Source organism: Mastigoproctus giganteus, chromosome 3 (assembly GCF_048544385.1).
Source record: "Mastigoproctus giganteus isolate SK-2022 chromosome 3, ASM4854438v1, whole genome shotgun sequence".
In the NCBI taxonomy this organism is placed as follows: Eukaryota; Metazoa; Arthropoda; class Arachnida; order Uropygi; family Thelyphonidae; genus Mastigoproctus; species Mastigoproctus giganteus.
Genome location: NC_143577.1, coordinates 12912229 through 12939617, shown reverse-complemented (window position 1 = coordinate 12939617; position 27389 = coordinate 12912229). Strand labels below are relative to the sequence as shown.

Sequence of the window (27389 nt, the reverse complement as noted above, 5' to 3'; positions counted from 1 at the left end):
CAATTTGCCTCCAACACCACACTGCTCCAATTTGTGCAGCAGTCTTCCATGTGCAACAGTATCAAAAGCCTTTCTAAGATCCAAGTATATAATATCAAAGTTATTCCCTGCATCCAGTTCTTTTGTGACTGCATCATAGTATCCAATGAAATTGGTCAGGCAAGACTTCCCCTTAACAAAACCATGCTGTGTCCGAGCTATAATGAAGTCTTGTCTAAATGATCCTGCAGTGCTTTAACCAGTGCCTCCATTAATTTTCCTGGAACAGAAATAATTTCAGAACTAGTTATGTGAAATATCTTTGAGGCATTTTCGAAATATTTTATTTCTAATTCCAATATTGCAAGCATTAAACATTTTATGATTGGATTTCTGTTCTTATCTGCACTCAAAAGAGTGCAGAATACAGGGAACTTGGGTTCCCTGTATTCTTTTGTAGTAAGTACATACCTGTAATTTGAAGGTAAATTAAATTGTAGAAGTACCCTTTACTCATATCAGCAGGAACCATGGTCTGAAGTTATTGAGTTACTGCAAAATGTTGTGTTTGTCTGAGAGCAATTTATCCCATGCAATGGATACAAAATGGTTTTCACACCATTCTATAAATATTGGAATTATTAATGCTCTTATATTGGTTTTAAAATGCACAAGGAAAAATTTCTGATATGAATTAGTACTAGCAAGAATTGCAATTTATTCCTTCAATCTGGAACTCATGGTACTGCTTTAAATAACAGTACATTGGTTTTTCCCTTGGAATATGCATAAAAAATCTGTCTGCATGCCCCAACTTTCACTCAAACAATAAATGTGCTACTTGCTCTCCTAACTTGAACACCATTCAAATTAATTGATTTAGATTTAGCTTGTAACATAACGTTAAAAAACATGTAATTTTTTTCCCTGTTTTTCCATTAAATTTGGCATATCACTATGTGCACAGGTTTTCAGAAGCTGAATTTTCTGTTTCTTGAGATCAGAGTTTGTTCTTTAATGAGGTTCCCTTTTCATCTACAACTTGATATTATGTTTTGTGCTATACTAAGTAGTAGAGCACAAAACAAAAGTACAGTTTAAAAGATGTTACAGTAAATATTGTATCCATTAACTTGTAGGTTAAGTTAATACCATTACTAGGGCCCATGCAAGGCTGAATTTCAAAGTACTTTTTATTACATGTACTAAGCAGGAGAGCAAAAGTAACAAATTCATGTATATTCCTGCACCTATGCGAAACAGTATTACTATATACTTAACATTGAAGATTAACCATGACAATAAAAGAAATACAATAATCACACCATGAAAAACAAATGTAAGGTGCAATTTCAATGCTTGGCTTCCAAAATACCCAACGACAAAATTCTTTAGTAAAGATTCAAAAAAAAAATACCAAAAAGTAAGCGTTTTACTAGTAAAGATGTACAACATTTTAATTTTATTAAAATTTATTTTTATATTTAGAGACTTTTTGGTAGGGGTTATGATTCTCAACGTTTTTAGTTTATTCACTGTACCCCCGCCATGTTTGTTTACTAAAATGTGTTGTAGGCACTACTTTCAGGAGATCGCTTCGCAATTTCTGTATGGGCACGTCGGTGAAGCTCATGGCTTTGTTGTGGGGTTTCAAAGAAACCACCCTTTGGTAATTAGTCTGTTAGCAGGCGCTGCGCAGTGATACAAAAATATTAGTGTATTAGTCCGCTCAACAGGTTTGCAGCACGAGTGGCATGTCAAATCATGTCTAGTTAGTCAGGTTGCGCAAGTTGAAGGTAAGGTTTTATGATTGCTTGTAAAATGTAATTAAAAACTAAATCGTCAATCGTAATCGCTATATTTTATAGCGATTATATTACGTCGTTCGAACAGTTCTTTAAATAACACTGTCATTCGTTAAATTTTTATAGTATGGTTTATTTGTCATAACATGAAAAAATTTCGTGAACATTTCGTCTCCACTGCTAAGCCTTAAAGTAAAAAAAAAAAAAAAAAAAAAATTGTTTAAACGATGTAAATGCAGCTAATTTTAAATAACAATGGATAAGTTTCTAGAAGAATCTCTTAGAGAATATTTTCATTTTGAAGAGTATTCGCATTATCAGTATATATTCTCTACTTGCATCGTAATTGTGTTTTTTCTAGACCTTAATCCAAAGCCTAACGTGCGTAATGTTTTTGTTGCTCTGTTTCGGTTTTTTGGTGCGCTGTGCACGATTTGAGATAACAAAAACAACGTGATTAATGCCGATTCTGCTATCCATTTGAAACTGTTTGTTGATATTAATTATTACGTTATAATTTTTTTAGATATTCGTAACTTTAAACTTTTCATGTTCTTATTCTTTACTTGGTTTTTCTATGGTCTCCAGTTTTTAATATATTTTCCACCTGTCATTCTATATCCCAGGTTTTCCAAATTTTTTTGCTTATTATATTTCCAATAATAGGCAATATAATAATAAATCCGTCTTTTGCTTAAATCCGTCCCGAATTTGGCCATGCCCGCCTTGTGGGCATGGCCAAATTCGGGACGGATTCAAGCAAAAGAAGCCACTTCCTCCGCAGGTAGTAGTAATAGTAGTGGCATGTAATGCAAGAAAGCAAGTGTATGAGCTTATGCAGCATCAGCCAAAAACAAAAAAAACCACACTATTTCCTCCAAATGCCTGTGCAATTCCTCCGTCTTAAATTAAAAAGGACAATCACCTCCTTTTCCCTGCTAGCAAAATTCCTATATATCATTGACAAAACCATGACCTGCCCTGGCAGCCTGTCTGCATTGCTCAGAAAACTTCATATCTGACTGCACAATTACTCCCAGGTCTTTTTCATTTTCTACCACCTTAAGTGTAGTAACCCCAGAGAAACGTACCACACAGTTGGTACGTTTCTCTGGGGGTTACTTCTACCCATATGCAGTACTTTGCATTTAAATAACCATAATCTAGAGTATAACCCAATAATAATTCATATTAACTCATTAACAGCTTGTATTGTTTGCTCATTGTGTTCTGATTTCCCCACTTTACCCTTCTCTTAATGTTTTATTATTTTCCATTATATTTTCAGTTCTGTAGTTTGACTTATTTATTTTTGCTGTGATATCAGTTGCATATTTTATTATAGCACTTATTTAGTTTTATTTATTTAATATTTCTAGTAGCGAAAATTGTACATGTGATCACAGTTAATTCACTTTAAAAGTCATGAGACTCGCATAATATAAGGTAGGATCAAAAGCCTCTAGCCGAAATTTGGATTTAGAAAAATATTTACAGATAATTACATATTAAAATTTCAAAATAATGTATTTAGCTATTAACATCCCTCCCCATCGGCTATGTAATTGTAATATAAAAGTATATAAAAAATAGTTTCATGGTGTGCAAGTGCAGATGAATGAGGATAATGTAAGGTAGTTTGAAAAAGTATTCGAATTATGCTTTGAAACATTGTCATGGAGTAATTTATAATTTTTTTTTGCCCACAGATGAGATTTCTTGCGATTCCATCTTTTAAGCGCGTAGCGATCCCTGGCACGAACTATAAATTTTGTTTTATTAAGTTTAGTAATAAAAGGGTCGCACATTTATTTCTTCATCTCGTGATGCCCAAGTATATTAACGGTATTACCTTATATATATTCATAACGACTTATGGCTGTATAATAAAAATAATAATAATTTACATTACTTTTACCTTTAGACCAGTCCATCCGATTTTTTTCCCTGGGAGCCTCATAATTCATTCGTTTTTGTCTGCTAGTCAAAGATACCACTTTTCGTTTTTAGAAATTCAGGATTAATCTGTTTTCAACTAGTTCTTTAGAAATCCAGTCCTTCTTTCCATTTGATAAAACTTGGGAAAGGTGAAATTACATGGTATTTTCAAGTTTAAAATATCAAATAAATATCCGATATGATTTTCCAAATTAGAAGTTATGTCTTAGTTGCCATTTGACTCTTGGGCCGAGTAATGCTTCCAACGAGAGAGGCAAGTCATTTTGTTGACGGGCATGGTTTCTCACGCTTTGCGTCATCGAATCCCACTGTGAAGCATTTGTACTATTAAAATAAAATATCCAGCATAATAAAACTCCTTTCACCGCATGCTTCAGTGAACAATTTTTTTTTTTTTTTTTGGCTGATGCTGTATAAGCTTGCTCTCTCTTGCATCATATGCCTCAACTAACGCAATCGTTCATACAATTTCTGAAGATGATTTTTTTTTTTTTTTTTTTTCAAAAGCGGGGTTTTATAGATCCCTATCCAAAAAGCAACTGAACAAAGCTGGCCGACACATTGGTTTAAGTATTGTGTGTTTGGGACAGGGATACAACGCATGCCCACTGTCTTCAAAACATGACTCGGTACTTTGGGGTAGGATAAAGTCACCCCTTGGGCATAATGATTTTTGAAGTTAACGCAACTAAAAGTAATTTAGTCTGTTTTTATTTCCCAAGGAAATAAAAACAGACTACCTGCACTTTAGTGTCGTGGGTCACCGCTAGCTTCGCTATTTTGGCGGGCAGTTCCGACTTGCTGAGCATGCGCGACGCTCACTCTATCTTCCGGTTGTTCCTATATCTGCCAGTCTGTGCTGGGAATTGTCACGGAGCATGCGCGACATTCACTTTATTTGCTGGTCTGTATACTAGCAATGTACTATGTACTCGCAATAATTTTATTTATTTATTTTTTCGTTTTCAGAAAGAATAAAAAACAATTTCCTGACTACATAAGAATTTTATTATAAAAATAAAAATGGACAGTTATAAAAATGATAATGGAAATAGTTAATTATTATTTTCAGGTAATATATTTTGTATTGACTGAAAATAATAATGAGTATATTTTGTGATTATTTGTGAATTATTACACTTGTGAAAAGGTGAATTAAATAAATTCACCTTTTACATATAGGATAGTACTTAACGCTATAGATCCAATGATTTTAACTTTCTATCTATATATACATATGTGTGTATATATATATATATTAAACTGAATGAGGCAAGAGAATATATATTATATATTCTCTTGCCAAAGCTATTGGCCGCAACTTTTGCCCATCTCTGCTCCCACCTCTGTCCAAACCAGATGGTTCTGTTGTCACTTCAGCCAAGGATAAAGCTGACCTGCTAGCATCCCATTTTTCTTCCAGCTCATGTATTAATGACCTTGGTAAAACACCTCCCACCATTCCTAACACGCTCCATTCAATGCCTCCTGTGGTCTTCCGTCAAAAGGATATCAGAAGGATTTTGATGAATCTTGATGCTACGAAAGCTCCAGGTCCTGATGGTATTTCTCCACTTGTTCTCAAAACCTGTGCTCCTGAACTTACTCCTATTCTTTGCCGCCTTTTTTCACTTTCTTATTCCAAAGGTGTTTTTCCTTCTGCTTGGAAATTTGCTCATATCCAGCCAGTTCCTAAAAAGGGTGACAAATCCCTCCCATCCAATTACCGTCCCATTGCAATTACTTCTACTCTTTCTAAAGTAATGGAGAAATCAATTAACCGCCAACTTTTAAACTACCTAGAAACCTTCCATCTGATCAACGATCGCCAGTATGGATTCCGTCAGTGTCGATCCACTGGTGATATTCTGGCTTATGTTACCCATTTATGGACTAATTCAATGGAAAGGTTCGGTGAAACACAAGTAGTTGCTCTTGACATCTCAAAGGCTTTTGATCGTGTTTGGCATAAAGGTCTTCTAAACAAGCTTCCATCTTATGGTTTGCCAACTGTTTTTAGTAATTGGTTATCCAGTTTTCTCTCTGATTGCTCACTGAGGGTGATGGTAGATGGCTCTCTGTCTTCTAACTTCTCCACTAATGCTGGTGTCCCCCAAGGTTCAGTTCTTTCCCCCACTCTTTTCCTCTTGTATATCAATGACCTTCTTCCATTGACTGGAAATCCTATCCATAGTTTTGCCGATGATAGCACATTGCATTCAACTTTCCATTTTGAGAAACCTTGTCCAACTCAATCAGCTTCAAGTTCTCGAAAATCTGCTGCCAATTCCTTAAATGCCGATCTTCAGGTAATTCTCCAGTGGGGCAAAGACAACTTAGTTGATTTCAACCCTTCTAAAACTCAATCTTGTCTTATATCTCGCAAAAAGGATTCTTCTGCTCCTATGCTTATCTTTAGTGACACTCCGATTTCTAGGCAAAATGATATATCTCTTTTGGGGATTACCCTGACTTCTAATCTCTCTTGGCACAAGCACATTACAAATATTGCTTCCTCTGCATCTAAAAAACTTGGTTTTCTCTTTCGCTCTTGCCGTTACTTTTCTCCCAAACAGCTGCTCACTCTGTATAAATCGCAAATCCGCCCTGCCATGGAATATTGTTCCCACATCTGGGGTGGTGCCCCCAAAACCTCTCTCAGGCTTCTTGATTCCATTCAGAAGAGGGCAGTTAGGTTAATTAATGATTCATCTCTAACAGAGTCTCTCCACTCGCTTTCTCATAGACGCACTGTTTCTGCTGCATGCCTCTTCTACAGATACTTCCATGGGCACTGTTCTTCTGAATTGGCTTCTATAATTCCCGCTCTCTTTTTCAAAACAGTCCGAACACGTGCCGCCACCAGCCAACATCCATTTAGCGTCCAACTTCAAACCCACAGAACCAACTTTTCATCTTCCTCATTTATTCATTCAACTGCCGTTTTCTGGAACAACCTTCCTTCATACGTATTTCCTGAATATTACAATCTACAGAAGTTCAAGTCCAATATCAACAAATATCTTCTTTCGTCTTCTCAACCTCCAACCCAAGCACGGTACTAAGTACTATAGGTTCTAATACCTCTCGTGTTTGGGGTTCTCATAAAAAAAAAAAAAAAAAAAAAACCTTCCAAAAAAGTATGGCAGTACATTTGTTAAAAACCTTTTCAAGTGACAATAAACTGAACATGTGTGATGAAGATGCATTATTTTAATTGAATTTTTCTCCCTTTTGCCGACACAAAATCATCAATAATTTTATCCTAATTTATGTTTCGTGCAACGTGAGTTTCAATGGATACAATTCATATATCAGTTAGTCATTCTTATCCAGTTGATCTAAAGTGATTTTTAATCAATTTGAGTTTACTCGAGGGCCTTTCACGCTACTATTATAGGCAGAGTAAGAAAAATTCGTAACACTATTTCTGTGTTTGGATAAGTTTTGATAACACTATACTCCTGAATCAATTGGGGAAGATACACATGTATATATATAGATAAAAAGTTAAAATCATTGGATCTATATCATTAAGTACTATATGTATTTTTATTTAACCTTTTCACAAATGTAATAATTCACAAATTATTACAAATATATACAAATGATCACAAAATATACTCATATTATTATTTTCAGGAAATACAAAATGTATTACCTGAAAATAATAATTAAAAATTAATAATAGTTACCTATTTCCATTATCGTTTTTAGAACTATCTACTCCTATTTTTACAATCAAGTTCTTATGTAGTGAGGAAATTGTTTTATTCTTTCTGAAAACAAAAAAAAAGTATAAAAGTTTGTCCATTATTGTTTTTATAACTATTTACTTTTATTTTTATAATCAAATTCTTATGAATCAAGAAATTGTTTTTTTATTTTTTTTTAAAACAAAATCTAAAATTACTGCACGTACGTAGTACATTGCCAGTATACTTAAAAATAACAAAATGCACAAGGCATAATACGTTAAGAGTGAGAGTTTAATATCTATATAATGTTGGTGTAGATACACCATAGATAACTCTTAAGAAACTACGATGGTAGTGTGGGAGGAATCATTTGCTCTGTGTCTCATATTGTGCTCTTCCTTCACAATGAGTTGCCATGGTATTGCACTACCTTGAATAAGTAACACTTCACTAATAGAGAAGACTATTGTTACTTATTCTCAGTGAGTACCACCACCCAGACGGCACTGTTTCAAAGCTATTAGCCTATCATAATGGTGGGTGGGCAGGTACCCTGGTATTGCAGACACGACAACCCAGTTGTGAAGATAATCACACAATGAGAGATGCCAAAAGGTTTATGTGATAATATTTAAAAATAACTAAATACACAAGGCATAATACGTTAAGAGTGAGAGTTTAGTATCTATATAATATTGGTGTAGATACACCATAGATAACTCTTAAGAAACTACGCCAAATGATGCCTCCCACACTACCATCGTAGTTTCTTAAGAGTTATCTATGGTGTATCTACACCGATATTATATAGATTTTGCCAGTATATGTATATAGTCAGTGTCACGCAGCATGCTCAGTCAAGTTGGAACTGGTGGTAACTTGTGGGCTGACTGTGACTCATAACACTGAAGTGCAGGATTACCAGTAAATGGTCATATGATGAATTTCTCACCCCAATATTATAAGTAACATCGCATCTTATTGAGTTCTTTTTGGTTAATTTTTTAACGCGGTTGCACATGAATGTGTAAATTGAGGAAAGACGGTTGTAGAATAGATGTGTAAAAATTTGCCTTTAGCCAGCAGGTGGTTAATTGCTGGAACAAACTTCCATCTGTCGTTGTGGAAGTTGATAACTTGAATAAATTCAAAGAGGAACTGGACCAACTTTTAGAGGGAATGGATGTGTGTTTTTTTTTTTTTTTTTGGCTGATGCTATATACGCTTGCTTTCTTGCATCACGTGCCTCTATTATTACTATTACTGTGTCCTGTTATTATTTTTTTACCATGGTCAACAAATACTCTGGCCATTATAAAATTAAAATATTTTTAGGCTCGTTCTCATATATAATACACACACGCATAACACCCTATTGTCTTCACCATGTCCGTCCGCATGTACCATATCGGCTCCCAGTGGACGGATTTTCATGAAATTTTATATTAGTTCTATTATTTTATATCAGCGTAAGCAAATCTTCCTTTTAGAAAGATTTGTCAAGCCATCCCAGATGTCATTAAAATCGGAGAAATATAAATACGACAGTTATTATTGTTTTTTTTTAAATACAAATTATGCAATTTGTATTTAAAAAGAAACTCGTAGATTAAATGTAGTGTCAATGCAGTATTGTTAGCTTTAGACAGTCCATGCATGCTTCGCGTTTATTGTTATGTAAGACTCGTGAACATGGTGTTGCTTGTGTGCAGATAGGTATATATAGAGGAAAGATACTCAAAAATATATGGTAGAAAAGTAATAAATATTATTCATAATTAAAGTGAATGGCCGAGTTTAGAAAATGTTACCTTACCGACGATGTGTATAAGCGATTTGTGGTATGTTCAGTAAGAAATATCACCACTTTGCTTATTGGAAGCTTGAAGTGGTGAAACCCGTGTTTATTCTCTAGAGCAAAGTTTCTGGCATCTCTCTCTCTCCCCCCCCCTTTCCTTTAATCCATGCTTGTTACTACTAATACTGTACTAATATAAAATAACACTAATAATACAATACTGTACTGTAATATAATACTAATGCTGTACTTACTAATAACACTAGATGGTAGATGACTCTCATCAACTAGTGCAATATCACTTTGCATATTTTATGCTTGGAAGTGGTGAAACCCATGTTTAGTCACCAGAGCAAAGTTTCCTTCAGCCCATGCATGGTACTAAGTACTATAGGTTTTGATACCTTTTGTGTTTGGAGTTTCATAAAGGAAAAAAAAAAAAAAAAAAACCTTTATTAATTTTTTAGTCTAGTTAAAAAAATTAATAACATTTAAAAATTTTATTATTAATGTTTTTTTTTGTTAATAACAAGATACACAACAGGTAACCATTAATAGTGTATCTGAGGGCAGAACAATGAGAACATAATTGATAACAATAATAAGAGATCCAACAGGAAGATAAACATTGATGTAGATTTAAACATTAAAAAAAAAAAATCAGACGTACAAAAGAGGTATGTATTAAGTTACCAGTAAAACAAATAATAAATAAATTAATTAGAAAATAAGAAATAATAATTAAAAAATATAAAAAAAAGTAATAATAAACTACATAAACAAATGAGAGCTAGTCATTTTGCAGTTCAAGAGAACAGGCATACTTCATCAGTGATTGGGAATTGTCAAAAAAAAGCCAGTGAGAGTCATTTGCTGATTCTGTTTAGTGGACTGAACTGCATGAAGTCCGTGGTGGCAGAGTAAAGGCAAAACAGTGTAGGATTCCTGACTTGTCTATAGGGAGCATTGAAGTTGAGTTTACTAAGAATATCAGATGCTTCATAAGTTCCAGTGAGTACTTTGGCTAGAAGGGTGACATCAGCAATAACTCTTCTAGTGCACAGAGGCCTCAGATGAAAGTAATCACACAGCGATTCATAGTACACTGTGTGATAAAATAGAGGACTACTGAACATAAGGTAATGGACAAAATTTTGTTAAAGTCTTGGTGTGAGGATTCCAGATCGGCAAGCTGAATTCAAGGATTGAGAAAACTATGTTTTATAAAGGATGACAGCATATCTGTAGTTTTTGAACTTGTAGGTGTTCCATTTGATAAATCCCAGTGTTTTGAATTCTTTGCCGGTGATTTTAAGGACATGGGCATCAAATTTAGCACTGCTGGAGAAGAGAATCCCTGAGTCATTAACTTGGTCACACCTTTTTATGATCACAGACTTAATAGTGTACTCTCTGTTTATTAGTTGTGGAGATCTGCAGGATGAGAAAGAGATTACTTTGCACTTCGAGCGGTTAGCAGACAAGCCATTCAGAAATAGCCACAGAGAGAATTTATTGAGGGCGCTTTGGAGCTGTTGAGAATCAGTCATCTCCTTCACTGCTGAGTAGATCTTAGACCATCTACATAGAGAACGACTTGAACATTGGTGGTGCAGATGAAAGAAGGAAAATCATTTATGAACACAATGAAAAATAAAGGTGTTATTTCCACTTAGTGTTATGAAATGGTTCGAGTTTACTTGGTTGATGATAACACTCAAGGAACGATGTGTAATATAGCCACGAGAGCAGACGGTCACGGATGCCATATACCGTATTTCCCCATGTATAAGACGCATCTTTTTTGAAAAATTTGGGGTCTAAAAACTGGGTGCGTCTTATACAGTGGTTGTAGATTTTTTTACTTGCATTTCCCGCTTTTTCGCGCTTGTTGTCTTTGCGCTCATTGTTTTGCACTTGTTACCGGTATATTAGGTTACGTTTTGCCACATTCTGCCCAGAAATGGCTCAGAAAAGATTTTCGTACAGTGCTGAATTCAAGTTAAAAGTGATCCAGTTTGCAAAAGTGAATGGAAATCATGCTGCTGAACGTAAGTTTGGTCCTCCTCCAACTGAGAAAACAATTGGAGACTGGCTACGGGAAGAAGAAATCCTACTGAAAGCGCCACGGCAGAAGAAGGCCATGAGAGACAAGTCAGGAAAATGGCCTGATTTAGAGAGGGAATTGAGGATATGGATTGAAGAGCAAAGGGCAATTGGAATTCCTGTGTCCACAAAGATGGTTCAGCATGAGGCAAGAAGAATTGCTGATGAAAAAGAAGTTACTGATTTCAAAGGAGGACACAATTGGTGCTTCAGGTTTATGAAATGGAATGGACTAAGCATGCATACACGCACCAGACTTGCCCAAAAGATGCCTGAAAGCTATGAGCAGAACTTGAATTTCATCGTTTTGTCATTCAATGTCGGAAGACACATCAGTTTGAGTTGGGACAAATTGCAAATATGGACGAAGTCCCTCTTCAATTTGATGTCCCAAGTAACAGATCTGTTGATAAGAAGGGGTGAAAACTGTAACTGTGAAGACAAGTGGACATGAAAAGAGTCATTGTACAGTTGTTCTAGCTTGTGCCGACAGAACCAAGGTGCCTCCTATGCTGATTTTCAAATGCAAAACAATGCCAAAAGAAGACATTCCTCGAGGAGTGATGTCCACGTTCGTGACAAGGGTTGGATGGATCTGGTTTGAGAAAGTTTAGAGCAGGAGACCAGGTGGGCTCTTATGCAAACTTGCCCTATTGGTGCTTGATCAGTTCAGGGCACACATAACAAAAAACACAAAGAAGATTGCTGCAGAGCAAAAAACAAAACTTGCCGTCATACCTGGAGGCTTGACATCACAGCTCCAACCACTTGATGTCAGCATTAACAAACCCTTCAAAGCTGCCATGAGAGACAAATGGAACCAATGGATGAAGTCTTCTGGGGACAATTTGACACCAGCAGGAAGAGTGAAGAAACCAACTATAGGAGAAGTTTGTACCTGGATAAAAAGATCCTGGGATAATATCAAGATTGAGATCATTGTCAAGTCGTTTAAGAAGTGTGGCATTTCAAATGCCATAGATGGAACTGAGGACGAGGCAATATATGAAGACAGTAATTTGTCATCAGACACAGATGAGGACAAGCTAATGGATGGGAGTTTTGACAGTGATGAGGAGTTGTATGAATTTTATGATGAATAAAACTTGAGTTCAATAACTTTATGTAATACATTTTTTTTTCAAATTTCAGGCCCCAAAATTAAGGTGCATCTTATACATGGGAAAATACGGTAGTTTAAGTTTTTCCAGAAGTTGTTCATGTGGGACTTTATCAAATGCCTTAGATATATCTATGTAAATTGGATCAACTTGAAGGTGGTTATCAATAACTTCAGAGGTGTATTGCCAGAAAGGAAGCAAATTTGTGACCACTGCAGAAACCATGTTGTTAATTTTTATTTCCTGAATTTATAGAAGCTATACTTTTGCCACTGCCCAACTAAGGTAATAAAATTTTAGGGTTTCATGTTATGAAATATACACAAAAAATTAAATTCATGCAGAAAGGGACTCGTAGATGTGTTTGTGTTGATCATTCTAAATTAAAATCAAATATATACAGCGGTTTTTTTAATTGCATGCAGGAATGCTATTCTAGTTCATCATATGCATCAGTAACATCATGTACATACTTTATAATTAAAAGTAAGATATTTTTTTAATCCTGATCCTGTCACACAGTGTCTGTGAGACTCCAGACAATATTTCAGCAATTCAGGTAGTTTGTCTACTCCATAAACACAACTGAAACTCCGAATAGCTGTTTTTGAAAATGTTTTCTTTGATTTCACCACTGAAAATTCCAAAAATATTTGTTAATTATTGCATAATTTAGTAAAAATTCAGGAATTAAGTTACACCTAATTATATATGCACTTGTTGAGTGGCACCTGTCACATATCTGTTATTGACAGCAAATTGGGTTTTTTTATTGACATGCATACTTCACATTTCATGGAGCTACTTCCCTGTTAATTATAAGCTGGCATCCAATTATGCATATTTATTGAAGTGTGCAGGTTTTTTGATTTGCATTTTGCTCACTGACAGATCTAAAGGGAGTTTTAATTCAAGAATTAATTAAAAATATATTTTCAATATTAAAAGTATATTTTTCACAGTTGCATTCAGAAAAGATCAAAAATAAAGGTGGCACAAAAAAAAAAAGGTGTACAATTTTTGAAGTTTTTTGCTGATTTTTCAAATGCACATGCATGGGGTCAGAGTGAGTTCATGCTCATATAGGGAAGAAGGATCCTTTTCATGACTGGTAATGGGTTAACAGAGTTCTGTTCTAATTATAAATGTTTGATTTTGACCTTGCTTTGTAACTAAAATAAATCTGGGTTTGTGGGCCTCAACTCCCCTTCCTTGGTGGGGTTTAAAAATTTTGCTGTAGGTTTTAGTATAAATAGTGACAAATGATGCAAGAAAGCACACTTATACAGTATCAGCAAAAAAAAAAAAAATTGTCTCCTCCAGTAGTTTGTCTAGTTATTCCTTGAATTTTTCAAACTATCCACTTCCACAACAATGACTGGAAGCTTGTTCCAGCAATCAATCACCTGTTGACTGATTGATTGCTGCTTGAATTTATGTCTCCTCATGTGCATAGTTTCAGCAAAAGGAAGAATCCCATCAGCACTGAGTTTTCCAAACCCTTAAACACCTTAATCAAATCACCTTGCAGGTGCCTGGTCTTCAGGTGCTGTAATTTGCAGAACTGAAGCCTTTCTTTGTAACAGCAGCCCTTCGTTTCCATTCACTAATCTTGTTGCCCTTCTCTGTACTCATTCCAACAGCTCTACACCCTTCTTAAATGGCGCCTCCGTAGCCAGGTGGGAAGGAGCAGCAGTGCATAGCACACGCTTCTTGATTATACCGGGGTTCGAGCCCGTCACCACCAAATACGGAGGATGCGGAAAGGTCAGGTCACTGCATATCCCGGAGCGATATGGCCTTAGTTGCTAATGCTCCAAATAACAAACAATTCTTAACCCTTCTTAAAATGAGGCCTCCAGACCTGTATGTTAGTACTCAGGATGTGGTCTGACCATTGGCTTATGCAATGGGATAATCACCTCATCCTTATCCTTGCTAGCAAAATTCCTGTATATCATCAGGACCCCCCCACTGCCCATTGGATGGGTAGTAGGGTCCTGGTTTCTGTGGCCAGAGGAATAGCATTCGAACGTCACACTACACTGCACTGTTCAAACTACACAATAACTGGCACTGTCTCTGGCCTTTACAGTTTGTATTGTGACAGTATACCTCGTGGAGTTTGGAGCTGCTGGTGACTCAAGAACAATAAACATTATACACTGTCCTTTCGTAACAAAAGTTCATTGCAGAGTTGGGGTCCCTCTGGGGCTGCAAGACCTGTAATACTACACAGTCCTTTCTGTATATTCCACATAGCCTTCCTTCCCCCCATTCTGCCCTCCGTGGTACCCCTGACTCCATGTCAGTTAATGGGGATCTTTTGAGGCTGCCTGATGAAGGGAAACAAAACTGCTTTGGCTCCTGGGAAGGGGCTTCCAATATTCTAATTAAGTCCCTAGTTCTCTCCCCCCCCACTCCCAGCAACTGCCTCCGGTTCCATACTAACCCATGGTTATACTGAATGGTCCTCTCTGCTACAGCGTAGCCAGGTGGGAAGGAGCAGCAGTGCGTAGCACACGCTTCTTGATTAGACCGGGGTTCGAGCCCGTCACCACCAAAATACGGAGGACGCGGAAAGGTCAGGGAATGACCACCGCATATTCCCGGAGCAATATGGCCTTAGTTGCTAATGCTCCCAAATAATAACAACAACAAACTTCTCTGCTATAGCTATGATGGGGAACCAGTGATTGCCCACCGAAACCAAACTCCATGAAAACAGACTCCCATTAGACTGAAACCATTTTTAAACATGGCTCTCTTCCCACTCCTATCTGTTCTAGTGGTGATCCTGATGGGCTGGGCAGTGCATCGGTATGTATGGCTGGGACTTTTTCTTGGGTTGGGGTTACTCTAACCCCCAGGTGTGGTCCCCCATAATTTTTGTATCCTTATCCTGGAAAAAGTATCCCCCCCATCCTTATTCAGCAGGACTCACAAGTGAGAATTGAATGAATGTGAGCAAATGTGAATGTCACACTTGCATAGATGTATAAATGTTCCCTCTGAATACATGTCCAGTTTAAAAAAAAAATCTACAAATAGTATATTGGCAGGTAAGATGTGTATCTGTAGTGAATGAGAGGCCATGTGTGATGGCCAGTGAATGCTTATGTGCATTGTTAATAAAAAAAAAAGAAAAAAAAAAAGTATAATGTTCATATTCAAGTGCTGCCTTGTTGTCTTGTATATGGTCTGCATGCAACAGCAAGAGACTGATGGGTGGATGCTAAGTGTACCATGTCTTTTGTTCATGCTCCTGAATTGGGGCAAAAAAAATTATATTGTGACTGTCTGTATGTTGGTATGTCAGGTGTATGATCGGTTGGCATGAGTTTGTTGTGACCTTATGATGAACAGGTGTATATCCCCCTCCCACATACTGACTGCAGTGGAGATAACCTACCATGGAAGTTCCCTGCCACTGCTCATGTCATGATAACTCTCCTTGAGGGAATGGCGTGCGATTCTGACACTGGTTCCAGCTGGTCTGGTCTTTATTCAGCTTTCCATTTTGGTTCTATTCACTGATAGCCGGATAGACCACCCCTGGCCCTATAACTTTGAGTTTTCATTCACCCAAGGACCCTGCAACCCACCCTAAACACTTGCTGCTCTTAACAGCCCTCTCCCCTCCTGTATAGGATGGGCTGCCTCTGCAGGGGTACCCCTTTATCTCCTATTCTATATTCTGGTGGATGCTGCTTTATTACCCACCTCTTTACCTCCCCCATTTTCCCCCAGAACTCAAACTGTCACCCCCCACACTTGTTTTCAATAAAAAATTCTTCTTCCTTTTTTTTTTTTTTTTATTTTCTCTTACTTTCCCCTTCTCTCTTTTCCCCCTTTGGACCCTTCCTGGCAAAGACTTATGCTACATACTGTCTGGCACACCTCCATGTGATGAAGGATGGGCAGCACTGAGACCTTGACCTTCCAAAGGTCCATTGGCAAAAAGAGGTCAGATGAACAACAGACTAACACACCCCAAAACTATACTACACAGACTACACTAAAATCTACACTTTTTATTTTTGGCCTTTACATAGTTTTTATTGCATCACAAAATATAATTTTGTTAGGGCAGGTGTTTTGGGATGAAATTAGGTCCTTAAGTATATTGAATTTCCTCCCTGAAATCTACCCAATTTTAAATACACATTTATTCCTGAGGGTTACTCAAAGTTATGATAGAATTAGATTCCCCCCCCCCATCCCTCAACTAGTTTTGTAGGGTTATGGATAAAATTGCCCTAAGAATGCATCTATCCTGAAGTAGGATACATTTAGTTGCCATAAAATTTTATTTAATTTCATGATTTTTAACAAATATGTCTAAGAAACATTATAAATCAATTTATTTTCATAATAAAGCATTGAACTTGTAGCTATTGAGAAGACTAGATTTGTTTTTGAATACCAGTATTTGAATAGGCTTGCCATGCATAAAATTCATGGCACCTCCATAGCCAGGTGGGTAGGAGCAGCAGTGCATAGCACATGCTAACAACAATAGCATAAAATTCATCAACAGTAAGTAATTCGTTAGTTGTGCTTTCCCACTTCCCAGCTGTTGCACATTTCTGTTTTTTAGTAAGCACTAAAAAAAATTTTTTTTTGCAGCACTCAAAAGTACAAGAGATTGCAAGAGCAATCCTTTGTTCTTGACAATAATTATATCTTTAACCCTGAGTTCAGAACACGGGAGTTGATAGGACCTTGACAGTATTTCAGCAATTTGTGCTTAGTCTACTCGGTGCACACAGCTGAAACTCCTAATAGCTGTGTTTGAAAATGTTTTCTCCACTGAAAATTTCAGAAATCTGTTAATTATTGTAAAATTAAGAAAAATTCATGATTTAGTTAAGCATAATTATATGCATGTGTTGATTGGCATCTGCCATGTACAGAGTTGTTGATAACAAGCTGGCTTTACCGCTGCTCGGTTTCTTCCAGTCATTAACACTCTAGCTTCATGACATTGATGCATCATCTTGAATAAAACTGTTTTATGTGTGCACTTCACATTTCATGCAGTGAGCACTCCCGTTACTAATAGGCTGGTGTCTGATTGCAGTGTTTGTTGAAGTGGACAGTTTTTAAATTTCCACTTTGCTTCCCGACAGCTTTAAAGGGAGTTTTTAATTTTCAAAAATTAATTAAAAAATTATATGTTCTATATTAATAATGAGGGAATGTGAGAGTTTCATTTTAACAAATGGTACAATCCACTATTCTCAGCTGTGTGAACTATAAAAGTGCATACTAATTCCCTTAGCAACAAATTATGGCATGCTCAAAGAAGGAAAGAGAGTTTGAACGTGAACAAACATGCATGCCCCAGGAATTTTATTTTAAAAATAGAAATTTTCAGTATATAAAAATACAGAAATAATCATTTCTGTTTAAATCTCTTTTAATCTCTCCACTTAGACTGTTTAGATATGTATGGCAGCAAATATGAGATCATTCCTGTGGTGTAGACTTCTATATACTTATCCATTTCCATATTTTCTTCATTTTTAAACTTATGTCTATATTACATTCTTCTTTGTATTTGAAGACACAATTTAGCATTAGTGTAATTTTTGTAAGGATGGAAAAAGATGAATGCATCTTAGCATTCATCATTTTTTATCCTTACAGACAACTTTATCCTACTAAATATACTTTTCTTTTATTTCTTCAGTATCAATTATATATATATATATATAATTTTTTATTTTTTTTTAGTGATATAATGGAACACATGTACTTGGACTTGTGGGACTTGATAGAAAGAGACAGGTAAGATAATTCTAAATATTCTCTCTCTCTCTCTCTCTCTCTCTCTCTCTCTCTTATAATGTAGAATGTGAATCATCAGCAGATATTTAAAGAAACAAGCAATATGACATGTGTTTACATCATCTCACTAAAAGCTTATAGGATGGATGTGTATATTTTTCATTTAAAATATTTTTTGTTCAAAAATATGCTAAGCATTAACCCTTCAGGAGTATGTCCTTTGTAGATCTATGTTTTTCAAAAGTGAGCTTGGGGGAGTTTGTATATAGATGTACATTTTAAACGTATGAGCTCGGGAGAGTATGTACACTGATCTGTTTTGAAGGCCACTTCAAACAGTTTGTTCATTAGTAAAAATTGTCTTGAAATTTTTCCAGTACATGATATTATCTATTATTTATGTTGATAACTAATTTTAGACAGTTTATAATAGGTGGCAGCACAAAAATAGCTTTAAAATCAGAGGAGATCATACCTGTTGAACTCAATTATCTGATTTGGACTTACAAAAGCCAAACCTGAAAAATTTCTTTGGAATTGAGATCCTGAAATTGATAAAAATGGATTTAATTGAAGCATGAATAGAAAGAGGGTGTTATTACATTAAAAAATAAAACAATGACAATTTTATTTCTTTTATTTTCTCAAACTTGTCCTGTGCATAGTAATAAAGTATTAATTACTATTAGTATTAACAAATGATGCAGGGAAGCAAGCAGCATCAGCAAAAAAAAAAAAAAAAACCTCACTTTACCTATCCATCTCTTCTAATAATTTGAATTTGTCTAATTCTTTAAATTTGTTCGAACTACCCACTTTCAAAACACTAGACATAAGTTTATTCTAATAATCAACTACCCTCTGTCTGAAAGCAAATTTCTACACATCTATTCTGTAACCATCCTTTCTCAAGTAAAATTTGTGCCCCGCCCCACCATGTACATTGCCTGAGCTATAGAAAGGGTGCCATCTACATTTAGTTTACTCAGTACATTCAAAGACGTCAGATCTCAGATGTGTGGGAAGGAGCAGCAATGCGCAGCACACACGCTTCTTGATTAGACCGGGGTTCAAGCCCGTCACCACCAAATATGGAGGATGCGGAAAGGTCAGGGAATGACCACCGCATATTCCCGGAGCAATATGGCCTTAGTTGCTAATGCTCCTAAAAACCAAATAACAAACAACAAACAGATCTCAGATGTCTAGTTTCCAGATGATGCAATTTTCAGTGTCTGGAAACTAGGTATTATAGATTTCTAGACTCTTACCTTTCAAATCAATTAGAATTCTGATTGACACTAATTTTACTCTAGTGTTGGGCAGTAAAGTCAAAATAACAATAAATTAATATTTTTATTGCATTTATCTATATTTAAAAAAAACTTGCTCCTATACCTCTCAACTCATGGGATTTATGATGGAGATTACCTCTGTTTCTGACCCTTCTTTGTCTTTTACTGCCATACAGTTTTTCTTCTATAAATTTTTGCAGAAAACCAATAAAAGTACAGCTTTGCCATTAAATTTAGAATTTTTTAGAAATTTCGAATACTTCTGCATATTTTTTGCTAACAAATTAGCCATCAGGTGTGCTTGTCTGTATTGCATAAATTATGGGGAATGCAGGAAACAAAGCAAACACTTTAATTTGTTATCTGTCATATGTAACATTTATCATATTTTTTGTGTGTTGCACAAAGGTAATTAAAATTGTAAGGTGCCAAAGAAATGTGATGTAAAATTTCAGAAGACTACCAGAAGCAAGATTTTTCATGTATTGTAAAATATGGAAAAGATAACGTTTGCTTTTGTGCACTGTCTATAGATGTGTGCTTTAGTTCCAAGTGTCCAGGAAAAGACAAAATAAGTAACAATGATATCGAAAAATTTACCATTTTCAATTTCTACAGATGGAAGTAATCAAAGTGATTCCAAGTTATAACCTATTGTGATAATGTTACTGAAAAAAAAATTGAAAGTGCTGTTTGATCTCACTGCAAATGTTGGAAGATGATGCTACAGTATTAAACTGGGTATATTCTAAACAACATGAAAGCATGTGGAATTCCTTTAAAAACTATCTGACACTTCACTGTTAATTTCCCCAATGTGGTAAGCTTAGAAACTGGAGTAGCAAAGATACTAATAAAGGAGATTGAGCATTCGACAGTAATAGGCTGCCCTTGTCATCTGATAAATTTATGTGCTGAAAAGGGATTATTGTGCCTTCCTCCAAAAGTGGATGGATATTTTGTGGACATACGCTGCTATTTAGAAAGAAGTGCTAAAAGGAAAGATAGATTTAAACAGTTTCAATTAATGCATACTATTGAAGTAAAAATTATTTGGAATCCTGTGACATGCTGGCTGTCTTTGGTGAACCATTTAATTAGTCTGGTACAACTATGGCAAACTCTGACAGATATGTTTAAAGAAGAAGTTAGAAGTAGTCAGAAAATCCATATGGGCAATTTTCAGAGTTACCAAATTGAAAAGTGCAACAAGCAATCTGAGTGGCACTGATTTGTGTCTGAATCCAGTTCATGATCAAAAAGATGTTTGAAAGAAGACAAATTAATGAACTCCTCAAGGAAGGAAAAGAATTTCTGGTGAAAGAAATCCTAAACAGGCCAAGTGAGCTGGTAACTTTATACATGTTATCCTCCTTTCAGTAAAAAGTGTTAATGTTCCTCTTTTAATGCATTAAGGGCTTATGCCTCAACCTGCGAAAGAGTTAGACTATGTATATCTTAGTGCACTTGCATCATTTATACACAGCCAATTATAGATTAGCAAATTTGCAATAGCGGCATCATTTAAGTTACATCTCATATTGTGAATACCTTCACGACGAGTTGCCATGACATTGCACTACTTCGAATAAGTAACGCTTCACCCGAAGGAGAAGACTGTTGTTACTTATTCTCAGTGGATACCACCACCCAGACGGCACCGTTTCAGGGCTATTTGGCTCTTCTTCGGTGGGTGGGTAGGTACCCAAGTGATGTAATGATGACAAAACAGTTGTGAAGTATCTCCACAATATGAGAGATGCCTGATGTATGATATAAGTTAGGACTCTAATGCATTAAGGGCTTATGCCTCAAGCTGCGAAAGAGTTAGACTATGTATATCTTATTCGTTACTTATTCAAAGTAGTGCAATGTCATGGCAACTCGTTGTGAAGGTATTCACAAAATGAGATTTAACTTAAACGATGCCGCTATTGCAAATTTGCTAATCTGTAATTGGCTGTGTATAAATGATGCAAGTGCACTAAGATATACATAGTCTAACTCTTTCGCAGCTTGAGGCGTAAGCCCTTAATGCATTAGAGTCCTAACTTATATCATACACCATCAGGCATCTCATATTGTGGAGATATACTTCACAACTGTTTTGTCATCATTACATCACTTGCGTACCTACCCACTCACCGAAGAAGGGCCAAATAGCCCTGAAACGGCACCAGGGGAAGCCTGATGATGTCCGGAGTTTCCAAGAATAGGTAACAACAGCCTTCTCCACTGGGGAAGCGTTGCCTATTTGAGGAGTTTGAGTTTTTGAGTGGTGTGAGTTGAAGGAGTTACTGTCCCTTTCATTTTTCTACACCGTTTCTTTTCCTCTTCCACTCCTACTATTACTTTCCCTCTACCTTTTTGCTTTTCTAAGTCTAATAGGGACAAGTGGATAGTTGAGTTATTATCCCATACATATACAGAATAGCCCTGTAACGGTGCCGTCTGGGTGGTGGTATCCACTGAGAATAAGTAACAACAGTCTTCTCCTTCGGGTGAAGCGTTACTTATCCGAAGTAGTGCAATGTCATGGCAACTCGTCGTGAAGGTATTCACAATATGAGATGTAACTTAAATGATGCCCTATTGCTAATCTATAATTGGCTGTGTATAAATGATGCAAGTGCACTAAGATATACATAGTGTTCCTCTTTTCTGACTTCAATAAAGTAATTGCTTGTTTCTTTTAAATGTTTTTTTAACATTTGAAAATCTGAACATAGCTCTTTAATATAATCCATTTGCTGGGATAATTATTCCTAAAAATGCTGAAGAATGGGATTTTTGTATACCAGCACTTGTTAAATCTTTCACTTCCATTTTTGAAGTAGATTACCAAAGTAGACTGGATGAGAGGGATGATTCTGACTTAGTCATAAGTATGTCTACTGCTGTGGTCATGGAGGATCAAAAGCAAGCAAGAGGAGGTTCTGTTCTTTTTTTCAAAGGAAGTACTTTGTTTTCTGGACTACAAGGAACTTTTTTTTTTGAAAATTATTGCCAAAAATTCTCCTCCATATTATGATCTAAAGGTATATTAAGGTGTGTGCAGTGGTCTTTTTTTTTCTTTTGCAGTAGTGGCTAGAGACAATATGGTCACACTGTCAGTTTCATTGTGAGAATCTATCACATGCTATTATGAAAGAAGAAAGGATTGGTGTGCAGGGTCCTTGGTTGGAAAACTAACATGTGCACAAGGAAGCTTTGGGGACATAAATTCAAAAGACAGTTGTAGAATAGATGTGTGGAAAATTGCCTTTAGCCAGCAAGTAGTTGATTGCTGGAACAAACTTCCATCTAATGCTGTAGAAGTAGACAGCTTAAATAAATTCAAAGCAGAACTAGACAAACGTTTGGAGCAAATGGATGGGTGAAATGGGAACATTTTTTTTTTTTTTTTCTGATGCTGTATAAGCTTGCTTTCTTACATCATATAGGCACCTCTGTAGCCAGGTGGGAAGGAGCCGCAGTGCAAAGCACACACTTCTTGATTAGACCGGGGTTCGAGCCCGTCACCACCAAATACGGAGGATGCGGAAAGGTCAGGGAATGACCACCGCATATTCCCGGAGCAATATGGCCTTAGTTGCTAATGCTCCTAAAAAAACCAAAAAAAACCTTACATCATATGCCTCTATGAATGCTAATGCTATAACAGATTAACTCAAGTTAAGCTTGACATTTAAAAATTTCTTGTATCAATGCTGAGTGAGGGGATATTCAGCCAGTTGAAAAAACAAAAAAACATTTCAAATCTTCTCTTTCTGGCAAGGCTTTGGAAATGCCCTAGACAGCCAAGTCTAGGAAGTTGGCCCATTGTTATAAACAAAACTTTGATGCACCATTTCAGAAGAAGGCAGGATCTGCAACAGTTGTCTTCCTTAAAGCATTTATAATCAGGTGATGTCTAACCAATAAAATCCAAACAGAAACCTAAAGACAAAAAAATGTTAGATAATGTAATGTTTGAAAGCTTGCTGTACTAGTAAAAAGGCCTATAGCTGCATTTTAATATAAAATGCCTATGTTATCAATCAAATTTAATTACAAGTGTGGAGTACTTTAAAAGATGTGATATTTTTTCCAAAAATCTCCTGCCTTCCCTCACTATTTTCCAAAAGAGCTCTGTTTTCTTCCTTTTTGAAATTTTCTGCTCTCCTGCTTACTGTTACCATTGTCCAGTTTTTGAAAGTCAAAAATGTTACAGCTGTGCACTCCCTATAGCCCACTGCTATCATGAACTCACTACTTTGAGTCCACCTGTGTTTGTTTGGCAGACTTACTCCTCCAATGGTTAATGGCTAGTTTAGGGCACAAATCCTGAGCACCATGTTGTCATGGTGGTGCCTGGTGTACTGTTTCAAAGTTTTTCTCTTCATTAATGAAACATTTTTAAATTTGCACTTTGTATGTTATTTTGTCAAATGTCTACTAATTAGCTGTTGTCCATTATGGCGGCATTCTGTTGAGCATCATGTATGATGAATAGTAACAGCCTTGTAATAAATAATATTCAGATTTTGTTATGACAGTGAAAATGAAACAGTCATCTAAAGAGAGATTTTGCTTTTGTCATACAGTAAATTTGTAATTGCTTTTGTTGTAATTTTTTTTCTGCTATGTAAAATGCATATTATTCACTTAATTGAAATTTATAAAAGTTGCAAAGAAGAAGCTGTATACAGTATTTTCAAAACCAGAGTGCTGCCCAATAATTTAAATATTTGTAGGAGTCCATGACTCTTACAAACTTGATGATGTTGCAAATGCTTTTAAAATTAAAATATGTATTAGAGTAATGTCAATGTGAATTTCAATAATCCTTTAGTGTAGTTTTGGCTTTTGACATGTTTTACTGATTGTGTTAGCACTGGAGAAGTATGGCTGTTGAAAATTCTGATAAAAAGTTGCACATATTATTTTGTTGCATTTTATGTGCAATGCAGTTGTTTAGGTAAAATTTGGCTACTGGAAACATGTTGTAACATGGGAAACTTGATGAAGCAGCAAGTAAACTGAATGCTTTTTTTCAGGCTCCATGTTATTTGAAACAGTATTTAAATTGATATTGACACTCACTGTTTTTGTAAGTATGAAACCTCAACAAACACATATTTTTTTTATAGGGGGAAAGTTTTGAGCATAGTATTTGAGAATCTTAATCACATGCAAAAACAATATGTGGCACTCAGTTGATATTGGAAATGTGCTACTTTGGGATGCAATCATGCAAGTATGTAATTGCAGTTGTCAAAAGGTACCTGAGCAGTCTTGTTATTACAGGGCTGACTTGGATGGAACATGTAGCCATGGAGAATAGAAAGGAGTTTTTAAATGAAATTTTTTCAAAAACGTAAAATACAGTTGTGATTTTTAATTTAATTCTGATGCCTAAGTTTTGCACGTGACATCAAAATCTGGAACAAATTTGTCAACCCCTACCCTAGTACCACTCTGTTCAAAGAATAGCCACTTTACTGCACAACTCAATGTATTGATATCAACCAGTTGCAACATAACTTACTGTGGTCCTCATACTAACCATATGATCACATCATACCCTGTGTAACCTTATTGATGCTTGTCACTTTGCAGAATGGTTGGCAGGATATTAAGCTGAAATGTTTGGCTCTATTTTTATTTATTTTTTTTGATCATACATTATTTAATTGCAAAAGTTACGCTGATGTGGTTAACCCATGAAGAAATTCTGAAAGTCAAAATTGCTGAATTTTAAGCTCGCTTTGAATATACTTTCCATTAACAACACTGAAAATTAGTACATATACAAAAATGCATAAAAATTATAAACATAGCAATTACTGACTATTTATAGCTCACATAAATGTCTTGGTATAAATGTTCTACAGAAATAATCACTCGCCAATTTTGAATAATTATGTTGCCTATGCAGATATGTGGTGACTTTTCTAAGGCACTTTAATCATTTTTTATGTCAGCAGTCTACCTAATAGAATGATCTTATTATTAAAATAAAAAAATAAAAAATAAAAAATTATTGCTTATACCTCCAACATGACCACATAGATTAGAAAAGTTTACAACTAGACATTTGATAAGCTTACTCTCAGTAACTATCTAGTAGTCACATTTCAGTATGTTTTATGACTTTTCAGGTTCCATTGCTAATGTTGTTGGAATTGTCATTTTAGTAGTTTTTGTGATTATATTTATCAGTCATCTGGCAAGCAAAAAGTTTGTGACTGTTAAATTTAATGAGATACTTTTTTTTATTAAAATTTTACAATTTTATATATGACTAAAATTTAGCAAATGTCCAAATCCAGTGTTAATTTTATACTTATTCACATCAAGACAAGTAACTTTCGAAATAATTTATATATGCAGTCGATTTATGACCTAGGAAATATATTTTTGTCAATTTTCAAAATTATTTTTGGCTTTTGTAACACTCAAACCTTTTTGGTAATTTTATTGCTGTTTGCAAGGTGGAAAGCATTGCTCCAGTGGGAGGTTAGCATTACATAATTCATTCATAGGTTCATTCTTTCTTCCAAGAAACTATGTCATTTACTTTTACTGTGAACAAGGATAGCTGTGCTTGTTTCCACACCATTCTTTTTGATGTAGTAAGTCCACTTAGAACAGTAAGTAGCACTGCTGTTCTGTTTATCTTTATTTATTTTAGTTTTATTTTTACTATTTTTTTTGTTTTTTTATGTGAGTATTTTTGCATTTCTGTTATGTTTCAATTTGTATTTTGTTAGTCATATTATGTACATGTTATTTGTTTATTAAAAGTCAAATTCACAATTTTGGGCCTAATTTTCCCATTCAATCTGTTTTTCGTAATTCACAATCTTAGTTTATAACATTGTAGCTTTGGAAAATCATGTTCATAGCTTTGAGCAAAGCTTTATGTTCAAAACTATGATAGTCTGACTTGTAATATACTTTCCAAGAAGGCATCTCTAATATAAGTCAAAGTACCAATATCAAATTCTTTTAGTTGTTTGCTATTGTATAATAGTATTTTTATATTATTTACATACCTTAATGATATATTTGTATATTAGTACTGTAGTGGCCACTTTATTAGTTATACTTACTAATAGTAAGTAGGTCCCCTTTAGCCCTCGGAACAGCATGGATTTGTTGTGCATGCCACAGGAATGGTAATCCACATTGACTAAGTGTGGCGCCTCCGTAGCCAGGTGGGCAGGAGCAGCAATGCGTAGCACACGCTTCTTGATTAGACCGGGGTTCAAGCGCATGAGCCACCAAATATGGAGGATGCGGAAAGGTCAGGGAATGACCACTGCATATCCCCAGAGCAATATGGCCTTAGTTGCTAATGCTCCTAAAAAAAAACAAAAAAAAAAAAAAAAAAACAAATAAACCAACTGACTTAAGTGCTTCCCACAGTTGTTGAAAATTGAATTAAGGATCTGAAGAGCTTGTTCTACCTCATTTCATAGGTATTTAATTGGATGCACAAGTTAGTGTAAATACATCATTTCTGTATGCAGGCAACTACTAAGTAGTTAAGAATTGGCATTAGTTTAGTATATCTCATATTGTAAATACCTTCATGAGTTACAATGATATTGCACTACCTTGAATAAGTAACTCTTCACCAATGGAGAAGACTATTGTTACTTGTTCTTGGTGGATACCACCACCCACATTTAATTGGATTAAATGTGGGTGGTATCTGCCCGTATTTAATTGGATTAAAATCTAGTGACTAGGGAGGCCACAGCAGTAGGCTGAACTCACTCTCATGTTCCTGGAACCAATCATGTACAATTCTGGCCATTTGACATGGTGCATTATCCTGTTGGAAG

The 27389-nt window shown here is 35.6% G+C and overlaps 1 long non-coding RNA gene across 2 annotated transcripts in view; it reads left to right on the top strand.

The window, feature by feature from the left end:
- The first annotated feature begins 1712 nt into the window (after nucleotides 1–1712).
- The window catches only part of LOC150087724 (uncharacterized), a 57829-nt gene continuing 32152 nt past the window's right edge, over nucleotides 1713–27389 (top strand). For both annotated transcript variants that reach the window (XR_016546721.1, XR_016546722.1), the window contains exons 1-2: nucleotides 1713–1775; nucleotides 18206–18259. This is a non-coding gene — a long non-coding RNA (uncharacterized LOC150087724). The remainder of the gene's footprint in view (nucleotides 1776–18205; nucleotides 18260–27389) is intronic.